General features: G+C 47.1%; 1 protein-coding gene across 1 annotated transcript in view; it reads right to left on the minus strand.

Annotated features, from left to right (window-relative positions):
- CDH4 (cadherin 4) overlaps positions 1-24,377 on the minus strand; it is a 676,470-nt gene that overhangs the window by 469,251 nt on the left and 182,842 nt on the right. The window lies entirely within an intron of this gene.

Genomic DNA, 24,377 nt, shown 5'->3' on the forward strand with positions numbered 1-24,377 from the left:
AGCAAAGGCACATCTTACATGGCAGCAGGCAAGAGAGAGCTTGTGCAGTGAAACTCCCATTTAAAAAACCGTCAGACCTCATGAGACTTATTCACTGCCATGAGAACAGTATGGTGGAAACTGCCCCCATTATTCAATTATTTCCACCTGGCTCTGCCCTTGACACATGGGGAATTATTACAATTCAAGGTGAGATTTAGATGAGGACACAGTCAAACCATTTCACCACCTGCCCTGATCCTTACCCTCCTGCTTCCTCCCCTTTGAAGACTCTGGCTGGTGAGGTGCCCACCCCATGATGCTGACTGTCCACCTCCCTCCTTTCTGGAAGGATTTTACTGAGGATGATGTAAACCTTCCTCAGAGCAACAAAAACATTTCCAGCAAAGACGAGATCTATTCTGACCTGGGATTGTGAAAAAGTCAGGCCAATGACAAGGATGAAGGATGAAACCTAGGGAAGGAGGGAGAGGGGGGAGCCCTGATGAGCTGAGAGTGTCCTCCCAGGCATGGCAGAGAGGGAGGAGCAGCTGGGAGCACAAAGGGGGCTGAGGGAGATTCTCGGCACCCAGGTCTGCTCAGGAGCAAGGCACAAGCTGAGTGAGTGGTGGGAAGCCTATGGGATGACTTAGTTTTTAAGAGATTTTGTTATTTTCGGTACAGGCAGAAGATGATGCAGGAATCCTCAGGATTACTACACCCCCTTGATTTACCAGGTGAGGATAAATTGTAATCATATTAAAAATCATTTGCATATAAACAAATCTCCTCCACACCTTGAAGATCCACAGCTACTTTGACTAATTCTTCCTCATGGATGATGCAATGCACCAGGTCACCCCAGATAGGGAAGGGCCAGTCCTATTGGTTTTGTACCACTGAAATCTTAAGGTATCTTCATCTTCAAGAGGACTCCAGTGAAATAAAGGCAGAACTTCAGCAGAAAGTTCTAACCTGTAACAAGATTTTGGCAAGGCTGGGAGATAACGGTTCAAATACCCTTCTTATCATGCATTCCATCTGCCAGGTTTGCAAAGCCACAGTGCTTCCAGTCCTGGGTTAATTTTGGATTTATTCATTAATCCAGCTACCATCCACCCTTGACAACTTTCTTGTCAAGAAGCCTTACTGCCGTGTAATAATTTTAAGTGCACACGAGTGCTGTGCTGGAACCTGATCTGGCAGGACTAAAAGTGGGACTCCTTTTGTCAACTCCATCTTTAATGGGCATCCTCATGTTTCGTGGACTTTGCCACTGGGCTTCATGTGGCCCTGGGAATGCACACGGCACTCCAGAGCTTTGGGTAGCAAAGCACTGAATAATATCTCTCTCTCATCACTTGCTAGTCAAGTGTAAAGAGACACGGTGCTTGTTCAGTGAGATTCCCCTGCAAACATCACGCGTCTCTGTTGGGGACAATTCCAGGTCAGCGCACAGGTTAAATGAACAACCTCACAAATGTGGAAATAACACAAGAGGACAGGCACAAATTCCAGAGAGTAACAGTTCAGGAAAAATGTAATCGCCCCTCACACCCCCGCTGCGGGCCACCTCCCCTCCCACTCCCACGTGGGTCCTGTTGCATTTCCCAGGCATCCGTGCCTGGACTCAGGAGTAAGTCGCATCACCCTTGCTTGAACCCACTCATTCAGAAAGAACCCTCTGAGCAGGCCCCCTCAGTCTCTTCCTTCCAGCGGAAGCCGAGTCACTTTTAATTTCCTACACAGATATTCTGCGGAGGCTCCTCACTGCTGCTGTGGCAGGTTCTGACAGTCAATATGTTATTTTTCAGTGAACTAATGTAGTTCATTAACCCTGCACAACTGACAATTAAGAGACAGTATCTGCGAAGCTTTGCTTTTCTTAATACCCTTTTTAATTGCAGGGAAAGCATAAGGCTGTCTTCCTCGCTGTCTTTCTTGCTGATGCACCTGAAATTCCAGACTTAGGGATTTTGCATTTTAAAAAAAGTGGCTTCCTAGATCGCCAATATTCTCTTTAAAATAATTTGTGTAAAATTGGGGGAAGGGGAGGTTCCAACATTCATTTTAGAAGTTCAAATTTAGATCAGCGTTTCCACAAATGCAACCAAGTCCTGTATTAGGAACCTGGTCTTCAGCAAATTCTCCCTGGTAATGGCCCTGGCAACAGGGGGCTTGGATGGGAGCAGGATACTGCTATCAGGGCAGCCCAGGGAGAGGGGTCTGCCCTAACGGGGGCTGATGGAACCAAAGCAGAGAGCCCGTGCTGGCAGGAGGGCCACCGGGGAATAACAGTAATATCATTCACAGCAACAATCACAGAAGAGCTGGGGCGACGCATCGAGCCAGATACTCCCATGGATGACTTTGTCAAGCCCCCAGCTCTCGAGAGGCCTGCTGCCACCCTGAAGCCAAGTTCAACACACGCGGCTCCCTTTCCCACCATGAGCCCCTTCTCTGCAGAACAGCCAGCCAGCTCTGCAGCCCCTCAAGGGTTCCTAGGACACCCACTCAACATGTTTCCTCCTATGGGTGCCACCTCACCACTTAGGGATGCCTCCGTGCATACCTGGACAGGGCGGCCTGGCCTTTGCAGCCTCAGCAGACCACCTCCTGGCCTAAGGCCCTTATCCCCAAACACGGACCCTTGTAAAATGAGGCTGCTTCCAGTGGCAGGTGAGTCCGGGGGCTTTGGGGCCCCCTACTGCCCACACCTTTGGTTGGGCCAAACTGGGATCCAAACCTCTCCATTTTCTCCAATGAGGCCGGGCATCAAGGTTTCTAGGGCCCAGCTGAGAGAAGCTGGTCTCACCCTCAGATCACCTGGGCATACCTGCATTCCTTAAAGAGACAGAGCACCCTTTTTCTGCTACAAAATTCTGCTGTCAGGATGAGCTGCTCACATTGATTGCAGGTTTCCCTTCCTTAGGGATGGAGCAGAGGCACCAATGAAAAGTCTGACAGTGGGCACCTGGCTATTCAGTGTTTATTATGTGCTAGCCGAGGGCAAAGTGCGCCCTGTTAACAGCCTTTCTCCTTGAGTTTTACACCTTGCACATTCATTTAACAAATATTTATTGAATTTCTACTAAGGGAGAATATCCACTGATTGACAATGCACGGTCCCAGGCCCCACCGTCAGCCTCTGCTTGGGCCTCAAGACACCCAGCAACCCATCACTCTGCCGTTGGTTCCTGGAGTGTGAGGACCCAGGTGTGGGGGTACCTGGGGCCCTGGGGTCAGCTTGCGGAGCTTTATCAGGTACTGCGGTGTGACCTTCTGTGGGTCACAGGCTCTGTCTCCCTTTTCCTGCCCTAGGGTGGTGTGTGGGTTCACGGAGCTGCCTTCTGAGAAGTCCTTAACTCAGGCTGCGAATGTGCTCATGTGAGCCTGGGGGAATCATTTCTGCCTCCCAGGTCCTGGCCTAACTCCTGGTACTTTAAGGACAACCACAGGAAGAGACATGAGAACATAAATCACTGTGTTGTTCTTCACAGGGTGAAGACGGGGTCCCTGGACCACAGGTCAGCCTTGTCACCCCGCATCTATGGTGTCCTCACCATGTCCCTCCCGCTCTCCATCCCTCCCTGGGCCACTTCTCTTGCACTGGTTGTGAGCGTCCCCCCTCCTAGGCACTGGTTCCTGGCCTCAGCTGCTGTGGGAATCCTCCAAGAGCTTGGTGAATGGCCAACACTGGGGTCCTGGGGGGCGCAGGCACCCCCCAACTCCCTAAACGATACCAATACGTGACCAGTGAAGAACTGCAGTTGTGATCAGGTGGGATCCCCGGGGTTGGGATCCCTGACCACTGCTCCATCGTGCCCGTTCCCGGCTGGGAGCCAACAGCCACCCAAACACTGACCCAACCGCACAAGTGAACACAAAGCTCTGAGTCAGGGTTCTCACTGGCAACTTTCTGTTTGATCAGCATGGACCGAAAACTGGGATAAAGTGATACTCCCACAGGACCAACCTTCTAGAGAAGGGGATGGCCACACAAGCCCTAAAGAAGCTAAAGCAGCCACCAGGCAACACTAACCCATGAAGGCAGAGACCATGCTGGGGCCACTGGGGCCTCTCCAGGGCACAGTGTGAGCTGCAAACTGACAAAAAAAGGAGACAGCCGGGGGAGGTGGGGATGAGAAGCCTCCAGAGAGAATAGACAATGCCAGGGCTCAGAGGCTGGACCAAGGTTGCCGGGCTCCAGAAAAAAAAAAAAAAGTGGGGATGGCGGAAGCTCAGATGTAGGAAGAATAAGAGAAGCAGGAGGAGCTGAGAGCCATGAGGTGTGTGGGGCAGAGCGTGCATTCACTGAAGGGTAGAGCAGGACTGAGGGATCATTCCACTGACTCTGCCAGGGCTTCACCCGTTGCCACCACCACTACTGTCCTATCACTGCCACCATCATCATCACTACCACCACTGTCACCATTGTCACCACTGCTACCACCATCACCATCTTCTTCACCCCCACCACACTCATCACCATCATGACTATCACCATCACTATCATTACCATTATCACCATCATCACCACCACCAATACCACTACTGTTACCAGTCATTACCATTACCATTATGACTATCCAAATCATTATCACCATCATCACTATCATCACCTCCATTATCATCACCACCACCAGTGTCAGCACTGTCATCACCATCGTGACCATCACCATACCATCAGCACCACCACCACCAGTGTCAGCACTGCCATCACCATAATAACCATGACCATCACCACCATGACCACCGGTGTCAGCACTGTCATCACCATCATGACCATCACCATACCATCACCACCATTACCACCAGTGTCAGCACTGCCATCACCATCATGACTATGACCATTACCACCACTAGTGTCAGTCATACCATCACCATCACCACCACCACCAGTGTCAACACTGTCATCACCATCATGACCATAACCATCACCGCCACCACCACCAGTGTCAGCACTGTCATCATCATCATGACCTTGACCATCTTACCATCACCACCACCAGTGTCAGCACTGTCAGCACCATCATAACCATCAGCATCATACTATCACCATCACCACCACCAGTGTCAGTACTGTCAGCACCATCATAACCATCACCATCATACTATCACCATCACCACCACCAGTGCCAGCACTGTCAGCACCATCATAAACATCACCATCATACAATCACCATCACCACCACCAGTGCCAGCACTGTCAGCACCATCATAACCATCAGCATCATACTATCACCATCACCACCACCAGTGTCAGCACTGTCAGCACCATCATAACCATCACCATCATACTATCACCATCACCACCACCAGTGCCAGCACTGTCAGCACCATCATAACCATCACCATCATACTATCACCATCACCAGCACCCGTGCCAGCACTGTCAGCACCATCATAACCATCACCATCATACTATCACCATCACCACCACCAGTGTCAGCACTGTCAGCACCATCATAACCATCACCATCGTACTATCACCATCACCACCACCAGTGTCAGCACTGTCAGCACCATAACCATCACCATCATACTATCACCATCACCACCACCAGTGCTAGCACTGTCAGCACCATCATAACCATCACCATTGTACTATCACCATCACCACCACCAGTGCCAGCACTGTCAGCACCATCATGATCATGACCATCATACCATCACCATGGTGACCACCAGCAACACCATCATCACAACTATCACCATCTTTGCCACCACCACCAATCACTGTCACCTCTGTCCCCCATAACTACCACCATCATTGTCATCATCCCTGCCACTGTCACTCACATGACAGTCACCACCAAATTTCACCTGCTTTGTGAGTTGAATTTCTCAGGGTGGCTCTATATCCTGTTCACATCTCTGGCGTTCTCTACCCTAGTGTCTTTTTTAACAGAGTTATTTGAAGGAGGATCCAACAAGCCACTCTTTTGCTCCACAGATGGTAGAGGGTGACAGAAACAGTAGAGGTGGGCAGAGAAAGTGACTGGGGATGTTGGTAACATCCCAGGTAAGTGGAAGAGCAGGACTGCAGCCACCACCATGACCTTGTCCCCTCCTTGTCTCCAAAAGGGCCCCCGTGGTGATAGCAACACTGTGGCTTGTCTGTGAACCCCACGCAGGTCTTTTGTCCTTATCATTTTCTGTTTCAGGTGGATGCTGTAAAATTTGCTCCCTTTTAAGGAAAATTCACGCTCTGAAAGGAGAAGTCTGGCACAAAGCCCCTTTTGCCTCTCAGTAATTTTCTGACAAATTAAAACACCAATTCTTCTTTGTGCAGCGAGTTTCCATTTATTATCCCGTTGTGAATCCAAGCTTCTCATTCTCTGCATGTTAACTTGTTCACCCCCAGGAGAAGTTCTCCTATTATTCTCAGAAGCTTTGCTGCATTTATAGAACTGTGTCTTCACATAAGTACATATAATCATACTAATGATACATCCAACATACAGAACACAGTTTCTGCTCTAAAGACACCTCAGGAAGCTTCCTCACGGAGCTCCTCTCTGGAGCTGCCTCTCCCGTGTCTGTTGTCTTTTGAAGGCACAAGAGATCTTTCTGCAGTCTTCAGTATTCCAAAGATCAATTATGCACATTATAGTGGCTTTTAAGAAATAATATAGCTCCTCACCTTCAGCAGAGTTTCCCGACCCCAGCACTTTCAACCACGTGGGCGAATTATTTGTTGATGTGGGAGCTGCCCTAGCATTGAGAGATGTATAGCAGCATCCCTGCTTATCCCCAGGGTGGACTCTACCAACTAGATGCCAGTTCACACTCCCCTGCTTTGTGAAAACTAAAAATTTCCCTAGGGATTTATAAATGCCCACTCGGGGGGAGGGGTAGCAAAATCAGCCCTAGCAGAGAACCATTGGCCTACAATAAAACCTCAGATTCTTAAACAACTTAATCTTTTTCCAAAAGCCAACCTAAGATTTCACCTGCCATGTTGCCAACACATTCTATTTGGCAGTGGAGAGGCCCATTGTGCCTGAAGAGTAGAGATGGTGAACTCAGCACAAATGCTGGGCAGCAGGTTCCTGAGGGTTTTGCAGGCAGAGGTTATTTAAAAGCCATCAGTCTTCCTGTCCACCCACCTACCCATCTATCTATCCACTCTCCATCTATCTATCCATCCAACCATCCAGCCATTCTTCCTTCCTTCTCTCTATCCCTCTTTCCTTCCTTCCTTCCCTTCCTTTCTTCCCTTCTATCCTTCCTTCTCTCCATCCATATATCAATCCATCCATCCATCCATCCTTCATTCTCTCCATCCCATTCTCCATCCACCCATGTATCCATCTATTCACACCTGCATGCATGTTTGGCTCCTTCATGCTTGGCCCATGCTGCAGATGACATGTAAGGACCATACACAGGGTCCTCGAGGATCTCAGAGTCAAGCACAGTGGCTCTCATGGGGGTGGCACCACCCCATGGGGCAGTTTGGAAATGTGAGAGGTACATTTGGGTTTTTCCAGTGTGTAGGGATGCCATTAGCTTCTTATGGGCACAGGCCAGGGAAGCTAATGCACCCTGTGTAGCATATGGGAAGCTCCACATGTGGCTGGTTAGTCGCTGGCTAGTCCTAGAAGTTTAGGATTACCCAAGTCCAGATCTTCATTTTGTTTTACATATAAACATCACCTGGTTTTTGCGGGATTTATTAAAATCCTTCACTGAATTTTTCAGGAGTGCGATTGCCACATGCACAGAAGGGAAGCTGTCTTTTGTGCCGCTCAGAACTTTCCTAGAGCTCTTCACCAATTCAGAGAATCACACCACCCACAGGCACGCTGATTTGAGGCACTCGCACCACCAGCCCACCCTGGGTTGTTTGCAGTTGCCACCCTCACAGAGGTGTCGTGGACAAGCCATAGACCTTGTGGCTGGGCTTTCTTTTAGAGCACTTACATACTGAACATCACCACACCACGCAGTGTATATGCTTTCCATCTCATCTTCCTGTATCTAAAAGTTGGACTTGATATTGATGTCTTTACAAAGTATATGCTTGTGGAGATGTAACACTCTGGGATGTTGGTTGTGGTGGTTACACAAATCTACATGTGAGATGAAAAATTACATAGAACTTTTTGGGGTGATGAAAATGTGCTTGAATTGGTGGTGATGGCTGCACAACTCTGAATAAACTAGAAACCACTGAATTACATTAAAAGGGTGAATTTTATGGATGTGAATTATATCTCAATAAAGCTGTTAAAGAAAATAAAACACTTAAATTCTCAACTGCTTGCAATAAAATCCATGCTTCCTACCCTGGTCATGGAACCCATCCTTCAAACCACACCTGCACCACTGCCCGCCCCCCGCCCCGCAGAGGGGAAAACTAACACCAGGTGCAGGCTCCTGCGTTTGCCACAGACCTCTGACCTGCAGGCTACCATATACACTGTTCCCCTGCCTAAAATGCTCCTCCCAGTAGGGCGCGGTGGCTCATGCCTGTAATCTCAGCACTTTGGGAGTCCGAGGTGGGCAGATCACGAGGTCAGGAGATCGAGACCATCCTGGCAAACACGGTGAAATCCCGTCTCTACTAGAAATATAAAAAATTAGCCGGGCGTGGTGGTGGGCCCCTGTAGTCCCAGCTACTCGGGAGCCTGAGGCAGGAGAATGGCGTGAACACCGGAGGCGGAGCTTGCAGTGAGCCAAGATCCCGCCACTGCACTCCAGCCTGGACAGAGCGAGACTCTGTCTCCAAAAAACAAAACAAAACAAAACAAAACAAAACAAAAAAATGCTCCCCCCTCCCTGTTCCCCCTGACTCCTACCCTGTCTTATGGGCTCTTCACTAACAATCACCCGTGTTTGGCCCGGGTGCCCCTCCCATCACAACGTTCCCCCCAGGTGCACGTCCCCATCACAAAGTTCACCCCATGGTTGTGGCTGCCTGTTTACTTTGCTGACTCCCCGTCTCGAGTATCAACTCCGTGAGGATAGGAACTGTCTCCGCTTTGGTCACCACTGTATCCCAGCAGCCGGCCCAGGGCCTGGGAGAAGGGAACTCAGTGAACACATGGGCAGACTCACGCTGGGGAATTTCATCAGGGTGCACACAGGTCACCAGGATGGCCATGTATTAGTTCATTCTCACACTGCTATGAAGAACTACCGAAACTGGGTCATTTATAAAAGAAAGAGGTTTAATTGACTCACAGTTCCACAGGGCTGGGGAGGCCTCAGGAAACTTACAACCATGGCAGAAGGGGAAGCGAACCTGTCCTTCTTCACAAGGCAGCAGGAAGGAGTGCAGAGCAAGAGGGAAAAGCCTCTTATAAAACCATCAGATCCTTGTGAGAACTCGCTCACTATCAGGAGAACAGCATGAGGGTCACTGCCCCCATGATTCAATTACTTCCCACTGGGTCCCTCCCACAACATGTGCAGATTATGGGAACTACAATTCAAGATGAGATTTCGGTGGGGACACAGCCAAACCATATCAGGTCACAGATTATTTCTTATAATTCCGCAAAGAAAGATAGGCCAAATATTTGGTTTTTAAATACACAGAATCAAATCTACGGCCTGCAGATTGTCTACAGGTGAGCTGCCCACAAGGCACCATCTTTCTCTGTGGCCCTGGTTGTTATGGGTTGAGTGCACTCTGGACCCAGCTCCACACAGAGCCTTTTCCACACACTGAATCCTTTACTCCTGAGGACCTAAGAAGTGGGTGGCAATAGCATCCTCCTTCTCCCATGAGAGACAGGACACTGGAGGAGGCTCAGAGGGGTCCCGTCCCTTCCTGGAGGACCTCACAGCCGGCTGGGACTACACACGTGCGAACCCAGCGAGCTCAGCCCTGAAGTCTTTGCTGGGCCGCCCCACAGGAACTTGCATCTTCAAAGTGCAATGCCAGTTCCTTCTTCCTATACGCTGAGATATATAATCCCCCATCACTGCCACTGCTCCCATGACAGAAAAATGAATGCTTCAATTTGACAGTTTCAAGAACTATAAATTGTTCAAGTTCCTGGATATCAAATGGTGACATTAAAATGACTTAATTTAATATCTTCAATACACTCTTTCATTGGCTTTTTTCCCCTTCCTTTCAAATGTCTTATGGCTTATTATAAACTCATATAATTACTTCCCAGGAAGTTTGATTTTCATTTCTTTATTTGCTTCTTAATAGAACCTTTTTCTATACTGCTAACTTAGGAGAAGACACATCACCAGTTTAACTTTTAAGAAGTTACAAGATTAAATACCAGCTATGCTTTTTCTTAAGTGTGTTATTATAAGAAGGCAGATTGGTTAGAACCGAGGGCTGTGGTGTAAATGGATGGTGGAAAAGCTGAGAAACATAGTAAGTGTCACTCAGTTTTCTGTTTTTGTCTCACTCTCCTATTTCATATCTTCTCCATCTGCCAGGGGCCACTTTCTCAAGGTTTTACTGCCTGAATCACAAGGCCTGCAAGGCCTCTACACATAAAAAAAAAAAAAAATGCATCACAAAGATGAAGTGTGAAGAATCAACCAAATCACACACCTCTTGCTTTCCCTGCCTTACTTCCATACGGTGTGGGAAAACTCTTCAACAATTGGAAAAATTTAAAAACGGAATAAATAGCAAAACTTAAACAGCAAAAGCCCACCAGATGAGGTGCTTCAGCAACCATCTCTACCTTTGAAATTCATTAACTAAAGCAATTTACCAAGCCTGCCCCAGAATACATCATTCACTCAAGAAGAGCTGCATTTGATAAATATCGAAATCTTGACTATTCTGCAGAGTCTGAACGCTTTTACATAAATTCCCACTAGGATTAGCAATCTTTTCAGAAATCAAGCTACCTACATAAAGCTACTTAAGGTTGGCTTTTCTTCTCTGTCAAGCAGTGTAAGGAAATCCTTAAACGAGGGACTAAGATCTGTTACGGACAAGAGGCATCAGGCATCATCTCATATAATTTTCTGACATGAGATTAATTCCAAAGACACCTGGAACTCAACATGTAAGTCTGCTGCCTTGCCTGTTTGTGGGCCCGGCCTGGGAAGGTGAAAGGCTATTGCTTTATTACAACCTGAGCACAAGCCTCCACCAGCCGTGCAACTCTGCAGTGGGGCCCAACCACGGGCTGACCCAGCGTCATAATCCACAGACAAATGAAAAGCGCAAATGCTCTGGGTTCTCAGGAAGGGGCCGCAGCCATTTTCTGAAGGACACTGAAGGGGTGGATGTCAGACTCACAATCAAGTTTCCATTTTATAAAGTGAAGTGAAGTGTTAGGCAATTATCTGGATAATTAATTTTCCAATGGTATCTCCCTAAATCATCTAAGTGCCTATGCATGAGAGAAGAGCTGGGAAGTCTCTACATCCCTCCTCATCTATGTTGTGCAGATCAGGCCTTTGGAGACAAATGGAAGCTTGTATGCTGGGCTCCCTGGCACACCACAGCCAGGGAGCCCTCCTACCCTGTCCAGAGTCCACCCTGGATGCCTTCCTCCCAGCCTCCCACCCCCTCCTCCTCCTTCCCCTCTCCTCTCTTTAGTGCCCTCCTCCCTCCCACCTTCTGCAGTTTTCCTTGACGACCCCCGCTCTCCTAGGTAAGTCCACACAGCCTCTCAGGCTCCGGCAATCTTCCCTTTACCCAGTAAGCAAAGGACCTACTTGGAAGGTAGAAGAGGAAGAAATGCTGCTGCTTCAGGCTTTGCCCCAGAAGCATTTTCTCATTTGAGCCTGTTAGCTTGCCTGTATCTTGGAAATAGCACTAAGATATATAATGGTATTATTATACCCATTTTGCAGATTACAAAACTGAGGCTTTGAAGATGTGGCTTCAGGTAAGCAACAATCCTACCTGAGATTCATAGCCAGGTCTGCCTGGGGGGGCCAAGCACGCTGAACTACTCCGACGCGGCTGAGACGCGCATGCTCCGTAGTGGGCCGTGCTGTTTCCTCCTTATATGCAGCCGCCTTTTGAAGCCAGGTGCCAAGTATCATGCCCATCAGGCTTCCACAGCACCAGGCACAGCTGTCTATCATAGAGTTACTCAAGACTCTATTGAAGAAACATGCACAGGTGGCAGGATGACACGGAGGGAAGGAGGGGGGCGTGAGAGGGAGGAAAAGAGTTCTAGAATAGCTGGTGAGCATCTATTCCCACAAACCCCCCTCCCCTCTCCTGAGCCTCCAGGCCCCTCTCTAGGGAGGCTTACGATCCAGGTATGTGGACTTCCTCACAAATGGACTGTGTTAGATGCATCACGGCTATCTGGTGTTCTGTGATAGCACAAGGACTTCTCAGGGCCTGTGTCCACAGCTCCAGGATTTATTCAGCAAACTGCTGGGCGGCCACTGTTTTCAGGACACTGGGTTAGAGCAGAGAAAACCCCGCTCTAGCCACCTCCATTCTTGGAGCACAGCAGCAGACTCTCTCCACTGGAGAGCGGGGTTCTCTCTGCCCTAACCCAGTGTCCTGACAACAGTGGCCGCCCAGCAGTTTGCTGAATGAATCCTGGAGCTGTGGACCCAGGCCCTGAGAAGTCCTTGTCTTATCACAGCAAGCTCAGACACCGTCTCGGTTTGGGACAATGATGAGGGAACTGAGCTTTTAATAGGAATAGACATAGATAGAACCTCAAACGTATTTGCAAAACTTAAAGCATATTTCAACATCAAAGCAGCCGTTTGCATCTGAAGTCTTCCTTAATAAATCCTCTGTCAAGTGAAGACCCAGCACAAAGGTTTGTTGAAATAAACTGTGTCTTTAGAGGTTAGGGCTTGGTGCAAATCACACTGCATCTCAGCCCCCACTGCTGTGAAAACAGACTTAAAAGGGCATGGAGAACAGTTTGGGAGAACCCCCAGCCCCCAGACTCTTTCCCTGCATGGCTGGGCCAACGCACATGCGGAAGGCTCGATCATGGGTCCTGTTGAGCCCGTCTTGGAAGCATCATTTCCCTTTAGTCGCAACTGTCCAGAAGTGTGAAGGCTGGGGTCCCACCAAGGCCCTGTCCTGGAGGATTATCCCAGGAAGGTGGGTCATACAGAGACAGCCCTGAACCAGACTTGGGTTAAACATTCATAAACAGAAGGTCATTCAAGAAGACTTAAAAGAATCCACTAAGATAGTTTTGATTGTTATGACATCATTGTCAACACTGTAGAAATTAACATACCCTCAAGTTTCCATTCTGAATAAGGGTTGAGATTAGTCAGGGGCAGAGGCCAGCCATGCTGCAAACGGCAACTGCTCCAAAAGGGAACACAGAGTTCTCGCTGGTTTCGCAAAAGCAAGGTGTGTGGAAGTGACTTTTACCCATCTAATGATAGGATAATTGAAACAAAGCATATTTTCCAACTTGTTTGTGGAAATTACCATACAAAGTACTACAAAATACCACAGAATCTACGCAGCTCTTAAAAATGGTATAGAAAATTAAGTCTAATAAGCCTCAGTACACGGATACATTGAGGAAAAAACCAAAAGTATTTGGTATAATTTCACTTCTGTAGAGTTAATGATAAAGGCTAGAAATGGTATTTGTAGATCAAAATATTAACAGTGGTGATTTCAAGTTCTTAAGTCTTATCCATTTTTTATTAAAATTCTCTACCATCAACATACACTACTATTAAAATAATCTTTACAAAGCAATAAAAGTTGGAATTCTTTCTTATCCTCCTTCTATTCATACACTATTAGGAGACTGTACAAATTACCATTTAAGCAAGACGGACTATACATCCGATTACAAAATATCCCCACGTCACAGGCTACGGAGAGAGACTAGACAGCAGGCTGGATAGTCCTTATTAGCAGAGGGACTCAGGGAGTGAAGCTGCTGGGAAGAGTGGAGGCTAGCCTTTGCACAGAGCTTGGGAGCAAACAGGAGAATCAGGAATATGTAAATGAATGGTTTTAATTTCCCCTTTCCTTGGGTCCAATGGCAGCTGGCCCAGCCATCCACACTGACCTTTGTTCCAAGGTCCCTCGGCCCCCCGTGGAGATAAATGCACCATGCTGTGAGCCTCTGAGGACAGCCTTGGCTTGGGTTAAAACGCTAATGTGGCTGGCACCAGTGCCCCTTGAAGCAGCAAAGATGAAGCCTGAACACCCTTACCCAGCCCCTGGCACTGCACACAGTGGGCAGGTGCCATCCCATCCCCAACTGCTTCCCCAGAGGCTGTGTGTGAAGTGACAGAAGTTACTGTGGATCCAGGTTTTAAAAAGTAGAGAAAAAGTCTGCATGTTCAGGACCCAGCAGCCCCTTAACATGACCTACTGTAGAATCCAGACACTGCAGCTGGCTTCTAATGAAAATTTAAATATGCCAGAACTTTTTGATTTTGTTTTATTTTTCATGCTGTTGTTATTATTATTATTGCTATTTCTCCATCACTAACCTCGAAGATTGGCCTAAAAAAAGAAAGAATAGCCTTTTCAGAGTATCAAAAAGAAAACCTCAGATGCGCAGGTGCCTATCTGTATATTCATTATACAGAACTGCACATGCACGCGAGGAAAAGTTCATCATAACAAGGCTTAACACAATGACAATTTCGGAGGCTAGGTCTATTTAAGTCATTTTCTACCACCAGAACGGTGATAATGCAATACATAAAATTCCTCTTGCTCCTATCACAGCACACAGCCGACTAAATCAGAGTCCGCTTTGTCCTTTCAGAGACACCCATTATCTTCCCAGGGAACACAATGTGTGTTTATTTTACAAAACCCCCAACACGAATGGAAATAAAAAAACACATTATGAAGGAGATTGGAGGAGGCTATGCCATGATGTATGATTAACCGTACTCTGTTGGGTATGAGTAGCAAACAACATCAAACAACCCAAATTTCTAGTAGTTTTTCTCCATTAATTTCTACATTCTGCTCATAAAACGTTCGCATAATACCTTTCCGGTCTGGAAGAGTGCAGGTTTGTTTAATAAACATCTCTTATGGAAACTACAAAAGCACCTTCTTCATAGTCAGCAGAATGTAAAAACAAGGTGCCCAGCTGCCCGTGATTCCTGGGATGCAGAAGGAATTAAGTGCAGATGTCTCCTGGGGCACTGGCTTCCAGCCAGCATGGAGTCTAAAGGCCTGCTGGGCTGAAACAAACCAGCGAAGCCTGGGCCAACCCACTTTTAAGATCCTTTTGGTTCTTTTCTACCTTGATTAGGTACAGAAATCAGCATAGAAGGCCCCAGGGAAGAACAAGAAAGACAAACAGGATGCTGGTGGCAGAATCTTGGGAAAAGCCCATGACCTCCAAAAAGTAAGTTCATGCTTCAGGGTGCTGGGAAAAAAAGAGAAGAAGGAAAATGAAGGAAGAGGGAGAATTCGGGGGAAAGTGTCAGAAAATATGATGAAAGGAAGGTAAAAAAGAGGGTTATGGAATGGAGATATAATTTCCAAATGAGGGTCTTGTACATCATTATATGTTTTAAAAAGCAAATAAAAATAGAATTTGAAGATACAAGCAAAAGGTGACATTCTCATCCTCGCCATCCAAGTCTTATTTTTCCTTTCCTACTCTTGCTCCTATCTCCTCTCCTCCCTTCCCATGCATCTTATTAAAATTTTCCACGCACCATCTCAAGCTAAAAAAAAAAAAAAAAAAAAAAAGCCGGGCGCGGTGGCTCACACTTGTAATCCCAGCACTTTGGGAGGCCGAGGTGGGCGGATCACGAGGTCAGGAGATCGAGACCACGGTGAAACCCCGTCTCTACTAAAAATACAAAAAAAATTAGCCAGGCGTGGTGGCGGACGCCTGTAGTCCCAGCTACTCGGAGAGGCTGAGGCAGGAGAATGGCGTGAACCCAGGAGGCGGAGCTTGCAGTGAGCCGAGATTGCGCCACTGCACTCCAGCCTGGGCGACAGAGCGAGACTCCGTCTCAAAAAAAAAAAAAAAAAAGGAAGTAGAATGAGCAGGGGAGAGAAAATGGATCTGAGTGGGAAAGGGGAAAGTAGGAGACCCCGAATGATAAAAAGTAAGTGAAATGGGACAAGACTGAAAAGCATGACTTCCAAATACCAGGAAAACCTTTATATCAAAAACACCATGAACAGGTCGGGCACAGTGGCTCATGCCTGTAATTTCAGCACTTTGGAAGGCCGAGGTGGGCAGATCACCTGAGGTCAGGAGTTCGAGCCCAGCCTGGCCAACATGGCGAAACCCTGTCTCTACTAAAAATACACACACACAAAAAAATTAGCCAGGCATGGTGGCTCATGCCTGTAATCCCAGCTACCTGGGAGGCTGGGGCAGGAGAATTGCTTGAACCCAGGAGGCAGAGGTTGCAGTGAGCCGAGATCACACCACCGCACACCAGCCTGAGTGACAGAGTGAGACTCCGTCTCAAAAACAAACAAGCAAACAAACAAAAAACACCATGAATAAACCCAAAAGACAAACAGAATCACAGAGAGTATTTGTAATGAGTATGGTAGGCAAAAAGGTTAGTAAATAAACAGTATACAAAGAATTCCTCCAAATCATACTGGAAAAGATATGTACTCCAGAGGAAAAAACGTAAGTTAAAATAAACACACACAAAATCCAAAGAGATAACTAATTTACAAAGAAAAAACCTAATGACCAACAAACAATTGGCAATAAAAATTTAGCTTCACTAATAATGACACATAAAATGGGTAAATAACAATTTTCCTCTAACAAATTGGCCAAACTGAATATATTTATTAAGGTATATATATATATATATATATATAATTGTACACACTCTCCACCCCAACACATACCCTGGGTTAAGGTGAGACAGGTGCTCAGACACACACAAACTCATGAATTGATAAGTGGGCTGGGCTTTCTTTGGGGCAGACCAGCAACACATGTGGAAACCTTAAAACCATTCTAGTTCTTCTGTCCTGTGAGTCAACCCCAAGGAAATGAACAGAGATGCGTGAAAAACGCATGCACAAGAATTTCGCTTTACAGCCACCTTCTATCACGAAAAGTGCAAACAACCCAACTTTTTAAGATGAGGCGGATCAGTTGAACAACGATAATCCATAAGATGGAATGTTTATGCAGCTATGAACGTCTGATGACACGGAACAGTGCAAGTGATGCCAATAGACTCAGACTGTTTGTTTAAAAGTGTGACACTAGATCTTATTTAAAATTGTTTTAACTTAAACTATGGGTATGATCAAAGTAGAGTCTTTTTTATTGGAGAAGTAATTTTGTAAGCAAAATAATTAATCAAGTATTTATGTACATTTTTGCACCCCTACTTATTTTTAGATATATAAATAAAAGTGAGATAAACTTGTAGAAATGAGTTTTATAAGAAAATAGCAGTAGGCCTTGGTCTAATAAATGTGTTTTAAATTATTATGTCTGGCTGACAGTGCTTAGTGACTGCTAGTCCAATCTGGTTCCAAGGTCATCTGAGTAAAAGACACCCTTCCCAAGTATCACCCACACTTTTGATCTCCGATTGCATTTTTCATGGTCTTTCTTAAAGTGGACCTAGGAATCATCACTTCTTTTTTTTTTTGAGACGGAGTCTTGCTCTGTCTCCCAGGCTGGAGTGCAGTGGTGCGATCTCAGCTCACTGCAACCTCTGCCTCCCGGGTTGACACCATTCTCTTGCCTCAGCCTCCCAAGTAGCTGGGACTACAGGCGCCCGCCACCACGCCCGGCTAATTTTTGTTATTTTAAATACAGTCAGGGTTTCGCCGTGTTAGCCAGGATGGTCTCGATCTCCTGACCTCGTGATCCGCCCTCCTGGGCCTCCCAAAGTGCTGGGATTACAGGCGTGAGCCACTGCGCCCGGCGATTCATCACTTCTAAATCAACTGCCCACCCACAGTTTCCCTGTGGTTTCAGTTTCACTGCCATGTCTGCTACATTGTAACCCACTGCTATCCACCAGTCGGCACGGGAGCGCCGGGGCCAGCGTTCGGGAGGAAATGACGCCAGGCACTGGACCACAGATGGCCTCCTTCAGGACTGCGGGGAGGACTAGCTCAGATGGGCTGGGCACCCTCCCTCCCCATGTCAGATCAGGAAAGGGCGAAGGACCGCGGCGTCCAGCCAGCACGTCACATTCTGGGAAAGGTCTGGCAAGTCTCTACCTTCAATGCTGCAACATGGCTTTCCTTCTTTCTCCTTTTTTAAAAACCAAGAGCACGGTGAAATACAACACAAACCCGGTGTATTTTGAAGTTGGTGAGAAAACTGCATCTGTAGAACTAAAAGTAGAATGGCCTTGGTCCCTTTGCCTCCTGCTGACCTGTTGGAAGAAGGAAGGAAGAGGAGGGGAAGGGAGAGGGAGAGGAGGAGCTGGAGGGAGGCCGGGGAGGCTTGAGGGGCATTGGTCTTGCCCAGCTCTTCGTCACTCCTACTCTTCCCATCATCGGCACTCCCATGCCCCGCCTGCCTCAGAGGACCCTCACTGTGGCTGGTCTTGGCATGGGGTGCTATGGCCACTCACTTTGAAGGAGGGACCTGGGGCAACAGCTCATGCCTTTGGCTTGGCCAAGCGGACCTTTCCTTTGGAGTCAGACTCTGAGCACCGATGCTGTCCCGCCTGGGGATAGCTGGGGCCCTGTCTGGCTCTCCACAGGCCCCTTGGTTCCTGGATATTGTCCAGCTGGGGTCCCCCAGCTCCATTGATTCCAGAGCTTCCTGACAGTCTTTGAATACATTCCCTGGCCAGAGGTGGCCAGGGTCAGGCTGGGATTCTTGCAATAGGGAGTGGGGGAAGAGTGGAGAAGAAAGACTAGGGACAAGAATTCCCCGTAGCAAGCACCAAGATGGGAAGGGAAAATGCTCCATCAACACATGCGTGCACGCACCAGAGATACACACAGACACACAGAAACACACATACAGATACATACAAACACACGCAAAGAAACCCACACACATATACACACAGATACACACAAATAGATACAGACACACGCAGACACAAACATGCAGAAACACACAAATATACACACACACAGAGAAACACACATACCTATACACACAAATATACACACAGACACAGATGTACACAAAGACACACAAAGATATACATACGGATACACAAAAACAAACATGCAGAAATACACAAATATACACAGACACACACAGAGAAACACTCATGCAGATACACACAAATACACACACAAAGAAACCCACGCACACACATACATACATACAGATACACACAAATACACACACAGACACACACAGACACACACACGCATGCAGAAACTCACAAATATACACAGATGCACACAGAGAAACACACAGATACAAATATACACACAAACACGGATGTACACAAAGACACACGCAGACACACATACATACAGATACACAAATATACGCACAGACACAGATGTACACAGACAAACATAGGCACATACACACATAAACACACAAATGTACACACAGATGCACACACACACAGGTGAACGCAAAGACACACACACAGATACACACCCAGACATACATACACACGCAGACACACATAGACATGGACACACACAGATACACAGAAACACACACAAAAACTCATACACAGATACACAAACACACATATATACACATAAAGACAGACACACGGAGACACACATATAGATACACATGAACACACACAAAGATACACAAAGAGAGACACAGCCACATACAGATACACAGACACTCATATAGAGAGATCCACAAAGGCAAACACACACATAGATACAGACATACACACACACATACAGATATAGACACATATACAGATACAATCACACACAGAATCACACACACACACACACACACACACAGACAATCAGAGATAGCCACAAAGATACACACACATAGATACAGACATACACACACATAGACACACAGAGATATAGACACATATATGGATACGCACAATCACACACACAGACACACATACAGACACACACACAGACACCCACACAGAGCTATCCATAAAGATACACACACATAGATACAGACACACACACAGACACACAGAGATATAGACACATATACAGATATACATAATCACACACACAGAGACAGACACACACAGACACACACACACAGAGACACACACATACACAGATCCACACACACACACATACAGAGCCAAGCAAGACCCGGTCCTGCAGGCCCTGCCCGCGTATAAATCATATGAGTCGCAGCCATCGGATGCGCTCATTTTAATAACTTAGCTAGCAGTCTTCTCTCAAAATTAACATCTGCTCCAGCAGCTTCCAGCTTTCCTGGTGAAAATAATGGCAGCTAATAGGGAAAGGGCTGTCGTGTTCCGACTCCAGGTACTGCTGGCGTGACAGCTGTGTGATCAGGAGAAGAAAGGTATGCCAAGACAAAAGGAATAATTAAAATGAGCCGGGAGAACCAGCCCTGGATTTAAATGTTTAAATGTTTTAATTTAAAAGAACAATGGCTCCTTGAAGTGTCTTCACTACCGGTACTGACAACCTGCCATTTATTAATCAGTGTTAAATAACAGGGGCTCAGGGTTTGACACCAAACAGCAGATGATGTGTGATGATCCCTAAAATAGCAGCCACATTTCAGGGCTGATTTCTAAATGACTCTGGCATAACAAGGAAGACTCTGGAATATTTACTGCACCAATTAAAGAGCATTAACCACTCTGCGACAAATAAGTGTGCAGGGGAGTGGTATTTAAATATGCTGAGCCTTCCAGGTAAAGCAAGGTGCTTCACACCTAGGTGGGGCACGGTGTCTCTCAACCATAAAGTACATTAAAAACAACAAACAAATGAAAAGTGTGTCTTCCTAGGCAGCGGTTCTCAATCAGGGGTTGCTTTGGTCTCTAAGACACACTAGCAACGTCTAAAGACATTGTGATTCACATACCTGGGGATGGGAGAAGGAAGAAGGGGTGCACCTAGGGGTCATCTAAAGGGTTGAGGCCAGGGACACTGTTAAACAACCTTCAATGCACAAGGCAGCCCCCACCATGGGGCGATTCAGCCCCTGAGGCCAACAGTGCCAAGGCCGGAGAACTGCAGAAAAAGGATCAGTGCTCAAACCCAAGACATGCATTCCCACATATGTGTATTTTTTTTTTATCAGCATAAAGAGGGTTAAAATTTTTCTTTGCCACTTATTTCATAAAAGGAGCTGCTTCAGTGCATCCCAGGAGCCTCCTGACACCCTTGCCTGTCTCTGGAAGTCACTGACAGTGGATGAGGCTCCAGCGGGTGCAGGAAAGCATCCCACGTTTTGCCTTTGAGTCTGTAACGCAGGCTTCTGCCCCTCACTGCAGGCAGCTTAAGTGGAGTTTAATGTATAACCCCAAGGCAAAGGCTGGAACCGTCTGAGTGGGCGTGTTAGAAATGTCACTTCTACTTAAAAGGGTGGTTAGTTCTGCAATCATTTTACTGGAGTTCTCACAATCTGTTACCTTTTTAAAACCACAAATATTTGCACAGCAGGATGATGAGCATAAGAGATATGGGGATGTTTCATTGACCTGATAATAATGATGTTTGTTTAAAAACAGGTTCTGCAAGTGGAGTATTTGGAGGGTCTCCACATCGGGGAAGCACGGCTCAATCCACATCTGGTGTGACGCGGCCCTTCCTCGGACACTCCCTGCTTTTCAACACCAGTGTGAGCCAGCTTGCCCTGCATTTGGGATTTATGAAAAGTGCGCTAACACTCCTTTAAATACATCCTCGTTTATGTGCTCAATTTAGCAAAGACTGATCAAATCCATCATGCTAAATAGATGCACTTAAAACGGTAATAACTGTTTCTGGAAGCTGCTGGGGCATTTGCGTCTGGGTGGTCTTCAAGTGTGGGTCACATTTGTGCTCATCACTGTCCTTCAGAAGAATATGCTGATACAAAAGATTGGATTTGAAAGCTGCAAGAGTTTCCACCTCACCAGGGCTCGAGTTTTTCTGAAGCTATGTCCTGCTAGTAAAGAAGGGTTGGAGAGAACCTGGATGAACCTGCCATGCAAACTGCACAACCCAACCTGGCCCTTCTTGTTGTTAGGGTCCTGTCGTAGTCTGATCGGGCTGCCATCACAGAAAGGCTTAGACTGGGTCATTTATGAACCATGGAAATTTATTGCTCACAGCTCTGGAGCTTGGAAAGCCCAAGACGAAGGTGTCAGCAGATTTGGTGTCTGGTGAGGGCATGTTTTTCCTAAATGGTACTTTCTATGTGTGCTCACATGGAAGACGGGCCAGGCAGCTCTCTGGAGTTCCTTTTATAAAGGCTGTAATCCCATTCCTGAGGGCAGAGTCCTCATGACCTCGTAACTACCCAAAGGCCCTGCCTTCTAACACCATCGCCTTGGGAGTTAGGTTTCAGCAGATGAATTCTGGAGGGACACAGACATTCAGAACACAGCAGGATCAAACAGTGGTTAAATGGCAGTGGGGAAAGGGGTCTTTTCTCCCACCTGGAGTGGGTATAACCAGTGTCATCAATGAGTGAGCAGAGCCCAGAAGCCTGCCCAGCTCTGCCCCAACCAGCTGTGAGGCCCCGGCCCAGTTCCTCTGCCTACGTCCTTTCTGAAGCCAAGGGGCAGACCTGGATGCTCCTTCCGCTTCCTTTCCTGCTGAAACCCCTGATTCTGAAATTCAGTCCTTTCTCTTGTGACTCTTCCAAGAGAATGGACAGTTTGACTCCTGCCATGGACGGATGACAGCGGGGCTGGTGTTGGACGCTGCATTTCGAGTCTGAGATTCTGCATGAGCCGTGGGAAAGCTCGCCACATAGCACAGGGTTAGAACTCAAAGAAGTCATCTCTGCTCTGAAATGGATAAAGAAATGTGTCTTTTTCACCCCAAGACTGAAGCTGGACACAGGAAATGTTTCTGAAGTGATATCTGAACTCAAAAGAAACTTCCAGCTCAGATCCCAAGTCTGACTGTTCTGACACTTTTCTGAGCAATCTGCCTGCCGATTTGCTGACCTGGGCTCTTCCCAACAACTGCAGACTTCCAGAACTTACCACCGCGGGGGCAGCGGCATTTAGACACCTGATGTGATTGCCAGAACTTCTCCCCATGCTGTGCCTGTCTCAGAGAAGCGCCATTACAACCAGAGGCACCAGGACACCTGCCGAGGACACCAACAACAGCGCGTCCTCCATGGCGCCCGCCACGGGGTGAGGGGAAAGCAGGCATTGCAGCCCTGGTCCTCCGGATTCACATCTCAGGAGGTCTTTGTTCTGAAGGACAATCCATACTATCAGAAAGGCTTCAACAGGGATACACTGAAAACCAGGGTTGAAATTTTATAGTCAAGAGTGCAAACCCAGTATTTGCTTAGCACTTCATATCCAAAAAACAAAACTAAAATTTTGCAAAAATAGATGTATTTTATTTTATATTTAATAAAACTTTGCTTATAACTGCAACTAAATGCTAACCTCTAGGGTGAAAGAACATGCAAGTAGTGGCCGCGTCCCACTTGACTTATTGCGGCTAACAAGCACTGTGGCTGCTCAGCAGGGTGTTCCCTTTACATTTGCCTTTCAGAGCCCCACTGCAGAGAGTGATCTTTGCAGAAAACGAGTCTAGAATGTTACTAATATCCTGAAGCTATTCTCTTAATCATTCATCACTTCAGTAAGTGTCTTCTACTCTCACCGGCTAACTGGATCTCTGCCTCCTCAGTGGTTATCTGGTTGAACTCCATCTCCTTTCTCAATAATTGTGGCTGCAATTCCTGCACTTTCTTGATAGCGCTTTCATCATCTTCATGAAATCCTGCACGTTTGCATTACTTGCACTTTCACTTTGCAACCAACTCCGTTGCACTGAGGATAGGACAGATGCAATATAAAACAATCAGCTAAGATCAAGCCATGATGACCTGAGTGTATTAGGCAGAGATGGATCTCAGTGATGAGCAGTGAGGCATGTTAGAGCGGGAATTCAGTTTAGGAGTGGTCTGTACAAGAATGCCTTTTTTCCCCAATATCACCATGTGACTAGGGTGATACAAAGAGTTAGGATGTGAGCAGCCCTCCCTGCTAGTTCCCTCTAGTGCTGAGGGTGATGGTCTCCAAAGAGGCGCCTCGAATCCTCCCTCTCTGTATTTGCGGGCTGGACTGCCCATCAGAGGGAGGGGCTAATGCCCGGCCCTTGAACCTGGACTGGCCAGTGACTGTCTGACTCATAGAATGCTGCAGAAGAGATGTTCCCACCTTCCACAGCTGGGTCACAGGAGCCTTCTGGCTTCCACAGGGGACTCTTGGAAGGCTCCCTTTGGGGACATCTGCTCTCAGAACCTAGTCCCTATGCCATGAGAAGGCTGAACCATGTCCAGTCTTTGCTGCTAGCATATCTCCAAGCTGGTGACCAGCATCCACTACTAGCCACATACGTGCGCCATCGTGCATGCCCTGGCTGGTCATGGCTT

This window comes from Nomascus leucogenys, chromosome 13 (assembly GCF_006542625.1).
Source record: "Nomascus leucogenys isolate Asia chromosome 13, Asia_NLE_v1, whole genome shotgun sequence".
NCBI classification, from domain to species: Eukaryota; Metazoa; Chordata; class Mammalia; order Primates; family Hylobatidae; genus Nomascus; species Nomascus leucogenys.